Raw genomic sequence first — 7,331 nt, 5'->3', positions numbered from 1 at the left:
AAACAGAAAAAAAATGTTTTGTACAGCTACAAAAGCTGTAAATTGCTCCAAAACAACATTTTTCACTCTTCAAATTATGGAAATTTAGTCATCCATTCAATGTAAGCTCCTATTAGTCACTTACAATTAATATTTCAAGTTATTATATAAACTATGGAATATCGCTGTTCAATTGGATAATATGGGGCTTAACATTTTAGTCTTTTATACCCTCGCAAATTTGACCCTATACACGTAGCTTTCCTAGCGAAATAGATACCCCTTTTTTCATTATTTTTGGCACCCTTATTACGCTACGTACGTAGCGTGCCCTATCTTAAAAAAGACATCCTTTTTACGTGTTTTGGGGGTCGCGCATGGCCGCATGGCATCCACTCGTCAATGTAAGTGCCCCCATGGGTTGTCATGTAGGCCGTAATTATCTCACAATCGTCGGCTGTCGTTTGATATGTTTGGGAACAGGAACAATCCGACCACTTTTCCATTAAAAAGGTATAATCCAAGTTGATATAACGTAAAGGTTACGACAACAAGACTTGTTTCGCCATGTAAATTCATGACTTTTTTTATTATTGATAAATACATGCACATACAAATATTGACCAAAAGCCGATGCTGAAGGGGGTGTCAATTTATACATAAATACATGAATTACAATATAATTACAAAGCAAATGATAAAAAAACATAATTGCAGTATTGTATCAAAACTTAAAGTCTAGATGGAAGATGTTTCATGACATGAAGGTAACATGAAAAGAGGGACAGGGGGTGGATGAGAGAAAGAGTGACAGGGGTAATGGAAAATGGAATAACAAAACTGAGTAAGGTAGAAAGAAAAATAATCGAAAGTGGTGAAGGTGGGTGAGGCGATGAAATAAAAAAAATAGTGAATATAATATCTTTAAATGAGAAAAACTATATAGACGCATAATATCCTACAAGTACATGTATAAGGCACAAATACAGATTGTCTTACAGGCCTCCTACATTCAACATGATAATTACTCAGTTAAATATAATATATACAAAATAACAATGGAAATCCCAAGGAAATATGTGCATAGGGGAGTATGGAAGTAGTTGGTTGGAAAGAGAGAAAAATAGCATTGTGAAAACTAGTTGGGGTTTTGGGGTCAAAAGAATAGTAGAATTGATCATCAGCATATAACATAATGAAACTTCCACATTGTTATGCCCTAGAATGTCCCCAAGTGGTATCAAATACAATGTGAAGAGTAGAGGTCCCAATACGGAACCCTTGGGAACTCCGTATTGCAAGTTAACCATCTGTTAATTGGTTACCAATTGGCACTCTAAATGATCGACCATCCAAATACGACTGAAACTAATTAATTACTGTATCGGACAAAAAAAGGGTTCAGAGTGCAAGCAACGAAAAAGTATAGTAGGCTCAATGGTGTCAAGGGGCGGTATTCTGAGGTCATTTTATCTTTAAAATATTTTATTTTATCTCTTAAAATGAAATTGGTATTCTGAGATGACATTTTATCTCTCAGATAAAGTTTAAAATTTCATCTTGCGTATAAATTTTATCTTGCGTATTTATGATGATACGCAACAGAGCAGTGGCTGCGTAGACATACCCATCGCGTATCTGGCCATTGCAATGCGGGTGATGTGCTTGCGCCCAAGTTACTTTAAAGAAAAAATAAAAATAAACTTAAAAGAGGGTAGGGGCTATTCTATCTCCGCGACGTTCACTTTGTCAATATTTCTAAGTGAATTAACTCCAAATGTTGGCATGAAAATTAAGAAAAATGATATAGTCGTTGAGAACAACACCTTAAAGTTATTCCTGTACAATCAGGAAGCATTTCACAAGACTTTTCTTGACTAATATTGTCTTTGAAATGATGCTTGAAAAGATGCGATATAGACTTCGAAAAAAAGATGAGAGTATTGCCATTTTTGTTAAAAAGAAATCTCTGTAAAGACGCACAAGCGTATAGTGCAAGCGTATTGAAGTCAATAAATTGACGCAATCTCACTCCTTCGCCACACCTCCTAGCGGAATGGATTTCCATTGGTTGAGTGATATGAGAAAGCTATAAAAGCGCGTTTCTAATTGGACATTGATTAAAAAATAGGTGTGTCTTATAGAGATAAAATGAAGATAAAATTGAGAATACCAATTCGGAGAGATTTTAAGGGTATTTTATCTCACTGATTTTAACGGAGATAAAATATTTTATTTTATCTGAGATAAAATGGATCTCAGAATACCACCCAAGGCCGGTAGTTCGGCCTATATTGCGTAATGATCCAGCAATAGATAGAGACCTAGGTGTGGGCAGAAGGTGTTTATGGTGATCAGAGTATCTCAATTTCGGTCGCAAACTTTAGGAAAATGAATTACTTCTTGAAGATAATGAAGTGAGTTTGCTTACTACTAGAGCATGATATTAATTAACGTCATATCCTACATTTTTAATGCTCACTTTTGAACAATATTTATCCCAGTTTACCAGGTTCTTTGATGGTGATAGAAGGGTGCCAGATAGGGGAAGCATATTCAATATTGGCTCTAATATATAAGCCCAAAGTACGAAAGAAACTCACTTGAATAGTATTTTATCATTATACATATTGTATAAGGTTGCATATCCGGACATAAAGACATAGAAACCTTGGGTGGTATTCTGAGATCCATTTTATCTCAGATAAAATAAAATATTTTATCTCCGTTAAAATCAGTGAGATAAAATACCCTTGAAATCTCTCCGAATTGGTATTCTGAGAACAATTTTATCTTCATTTTATCTCTGTAAGACACACCTATTTTTCAATCAATATCCAATTAGAAACGCGCTTCTATAGCTCTCTCATATCACTCAACCGTTGGAAATCCATTCTGCCAGGAGGTGTGGCAAAGGAATGAGATTGCGTCACTTTATTGACTTCAAATACGATTGCACTATACGCTTGCGCGTCTTTACAGAGATTTCTTTTTTTAAATGACAATACTCTAATCTTTTTTTACAAGTATATATCGTATCTTTTCAAGCATCATTTCAAAGACAATATTAGTCAAGAAAAGTCTTATGAAATACTTCCTGATTGTACAGGAATAACATTAAGGTGTTATTCTCAATAAATATATAATTTTTCTTCATTTTCATGTCAACATTTGGAGTTAATTCACCAAGAAATAATGATGAAATCAACGTCACGTCAAATATGGAGAAAAGACAATGTTCAGATAAATTAACAACTTAAACTAAAAAGTCCATCAGCAATTTGCTTACTATAGTCATTCTCGTTAAGCTCAGCACCAGGTGCATCTGTCACAGAAGTAGTATTCCTTTAGATATTTTTCTTGTTTTTTTTATAATTGTCATCTTAATTACTTAATTGTTAGATTAGGCCAAAGTAATTTCTCTCGTTTTCCTTCTTTGTTGTATCATCCAAGATTTGCCATTATAATTTATCTTTATTTTCTTATCAGGAGTAAATATCTCATATTAAGTAATATTAAGTAAGGCATTTGATACACTTAATCACGACATTCTACTCTCAAAACTTAATTATTATGGCGTACGAGGTCAATCCCTCCTTTGGTTTAAAGATTACTTAAGAAATCGAAAACAATACGTCGCATTTAATGGTTATGACTCTGACTCACTTTTAGTTCGTTGTGGTGTCCCTCAAGGCTCCATATTAGGCCCACTATTATTTTTACTATATATCAATGACATTATTAATACATCATCCATTTTATCTTTTGTATTATTCGCTGACGACACAAATATTTTTTTTTTCTCATACAAATCCTACTTCGTTATACAATATTTTAAATCATGAAATAAACAAAGTATCACAGTGGTTCAAAGCTAACAAATTATCTTTGAACACACAAAAAACTCACTACATATATTTTAAACATCACTCTCATATTTCTAACACTCAAGTTCACCTACAGATTGACGGCAAGTCATTAGAACGGAAAACTCACTCTAAATTTTTAGGGGTTATCATAGATGAAGCTTTATCTTGGAATGAGCATCTGCACCATATTACAATGCGTATTTCGAGAAGCATTGGAATTATTTCTAAGTTAAAATTTATTTTGCCTCTTAAAACTTTATTCCTATTGTACAATTCCTTAGTACTCCCGTATATTACTTATTGTAACGTTGTTTGGGCTAATTGTGGCTCAACGAAGCTGACTTCTATTTTCAAATTACAAAAGAGAGTTATTCGCATTTGTACAGGATCTCATTACTTGGCTCACACTGATCCATTATTTTTCAAACAGAAAACACTAAAAGTTGCCGACTTGTATACTCTTCAAGTAGCTATCATTATGTTTAAGTATATTAATAACCTACTCCCTTCGTCTTTTGATGATATGTTTAAGTTCAATAGTTCTGTCCATACCTACCCAACTCGTACATCTGGAAACTTCCATCTCACAAACCCCAGACTGTTAATTACCTCTAAATCAATTCGACATCATGGTCCAGACATTTGGAATAATCTTGCAGAAAATATTAAATCTTGTTCCACTTTATACTCTTTAAAATCAACTGTTAAAAGAAATATCATTCGATCTTATTCATCCCAACCTTCAAATTAATCCTCATTTACCACTATAAATTAAATAAAAAATATAAATTATACATACAGCTATCTTCTGCACCCGCACCTGCACCTGCATTGCACCCACTTGTTCAGTAATACCACTCATAGTCACGAACCCTTTTTATGAGGCCGCCATCAATTACAAGCTTAACCGCTCACGATGGCGGTCTCCTGCGTTCATTAAATTTTGTTAATGTTCCTTTTTTATCATCAAAATGTGAAGTATATGCCCACACCATTTTTTTTCCTTCAAATTATGTATTATGTTTATATTGTATGCATTATGAATTATTTTGTATATTACAAACAATGTAAATATTTATGATAATGTATTGTGAACGCAGAAATAAAAATAAAACAAACAAATATTCTGACAAAGTGTTTGAATACAAGGGAACTTTTCATTTTTAGGAACTTCATCCCAAGGCATTGACCGAATAACCGGAAATTAATCCGTCGTTAGGACGTATCATTTCAGTCATGTATTTTATTATCAACTGCATTCGTAATGAGGATATTGTACAAATAATTATGTTTTGTGTAAAGTTTTATAAATGTGGAGCAATGTAGTCAAACATGTAGGCCTACATAATTTTCGTTTGGGGGATATCAGACGTATTGGACAGAGTATCGTCCACATTATAGGATGTTTAATTTGATAAAAGAGGTTTCTTCAGGGGAGTCAGGGGAACCTCTTGTTCCTCTAGGGTGGGAAAGGGAAATCGCTTTCGTCTTCTTTGGCTTTGCGTACAACTTGTCCAAGTTCACATCCGTTGAACCAAAGGGAGCCTGATCAGATGACTCTTTACATGCAGAATAAAGGTTTTCTTCTAAGCCACCGCCAGCTTTCTGTAGGTTCGTGGAATCCGCTGAATCGGGGAAAGTGTGTGAGCTTACAGAGTGGAATGTATCGGCTGGACAATCATCAAGAATCTCATCTTCGTCGTCACGAACAGTGTTGTAAATATTGTCAACTTCTTTCAACACAGCCCCGTCGTCACCTTCTCCATCAGTTTCACCGAAGATCTTCTTTGCAGCGCCGTCTTTGGTTTTGACAGTTTCCTTTATCTGATTATAGTTTTCTGTGTCGTGTGGTGTCATTGTCATACGAGAATCCCCTCTATTCCGTTTGTCAATCGAATGGAATTTATATTCCAAACTATTTTGTCGACTAGGTGTCCAACTTGTTTCTCTCGGGGGTAACTCTGGTGGTAGCGGCGACCACGTTTGGTTACTTGCCACGCCCGTGCCGAGCTTGGATTGCATTTCACCCATGCTACCATGTCTTTTAACACTTGAATCCGGTTGCATTAAATCACCAGCTACAACTCTTTGTATGTCTGTCATTTCTAAATCGATGACACCTCTCTGTTGACAACTGCTCCGATGATATGATCTTAAATCCATTCTTCTGTTGTATTTGGCAGTATGCCTACGTGCTATGTAAAGACAAGTTACAATGCTACAAAGAAAGGCGTGTGCTGATACGATGTAGACTACGACAGTGTGGCTCCATCCGTCTTCGTCTTCCACAAAACGTCCGTCACCGACCTCTGATATTATGCTGACGTCCTGTTGTGTTTTCATGGTTACCAAAGTCTCTTTGTTCATGTTGGTCCATGGTTTTATTGATATGGTTGTCTCATGTTCTTGGCCTTCAGGAAACTCTGAATGGAATGTTGGAATGGCAATGTCTGTAGTGAAAGCACATCCACACAAAATTCTGAAGGTAGTTTCCGATTCGCTTCCCCTGACATGAGCAGCACAGCAAGTGTCATATTTGTTAATTTCGAGTTTAAAAACCTTGTTTACTTGTATGGTACCATCTATCTCTGCTCCACATAGAGCATAAATTGTGTGATTATCATGCAGAATGTCTCCTCCTATGATAGAGTTCCCGATTGGCTGGAGCTGTTTTAGCTTAAATGTGGTATCGATGAGCCAAATTTCTGGGCGAATTCCATAAGGATTAGTTTCTTCGCATATTACACTAGGCATATCTCCCTCAGACATTTTTACCGATTTCGGCTCCAGAGAAAAATTGCAAAATTTCCCTTCATCACTTGTCCATACAAAACAAATGTATGGTGTTTCCTTCAATAACATATTTCTAAGGCCGACGTCGAGTTTCAATTCGTTGCTTAGTTTGCTAGAGGTCCTGCTTCCAATTTTACTATAAAAGTGACCCTCGGCGAGTGATGTGTTTCCATTGGATATAGATACTACGGTAAGCTTACGTTTAAACAGATTCCTCACCCGACAGGAAAGTCCAATTGTTGGTACTTCTTTCCTTAGAATTGTGACGCATTCTGGATGTTCAAGGTTTGGAAAGACAACTGTAAGGTTCAAAACAAGAATCTCCTGAACAGTTCCTGAATGATTTTTCCAAGTTATGAAATATTCACCATCATCAGTAGGGGATAAGTTTGACATGTGCATCGATAACACTTTAGGGATCCCTTTGGAAATAATCAAGTCGTATCTGGTAAGATTTCTGTCGCAATTTTCAGTTGAGCAAGATCCTATCACCTGCTGGTCTTTCATCCAAACAAAAGTGCCATTCGTTGACACGGTGTCATCCAGTGTGCAATAGGTGTGGATTGATGCCAAGACCGTTGTTGTCACAGATGTGTTACCCGGAACACAGACCAACGTCGCTGCAAGGCTTTGAACAATGACTAGCATAGATGCGAGTGTGAAATAAACTTTGTTTGGATACATCCTGGA

Source organism: Lytechinus pictus, chromosome 5, assembly GCF_037042905.1.
Source record: "Lytechinus pictus isolate F3 Inbred chromosome 5, Lp3.0, whole genome shotgun sequence".
NCBI classification, from domain to species: Eukaryota; Metazoa; Echinodermata; class Echinoidea; order Temnopleuroida; family Toxopneustidae; genus Lytechinus; species Lytechinus pictus.
Note: the sequence above shows the minus strand (reverse complement) of the source record.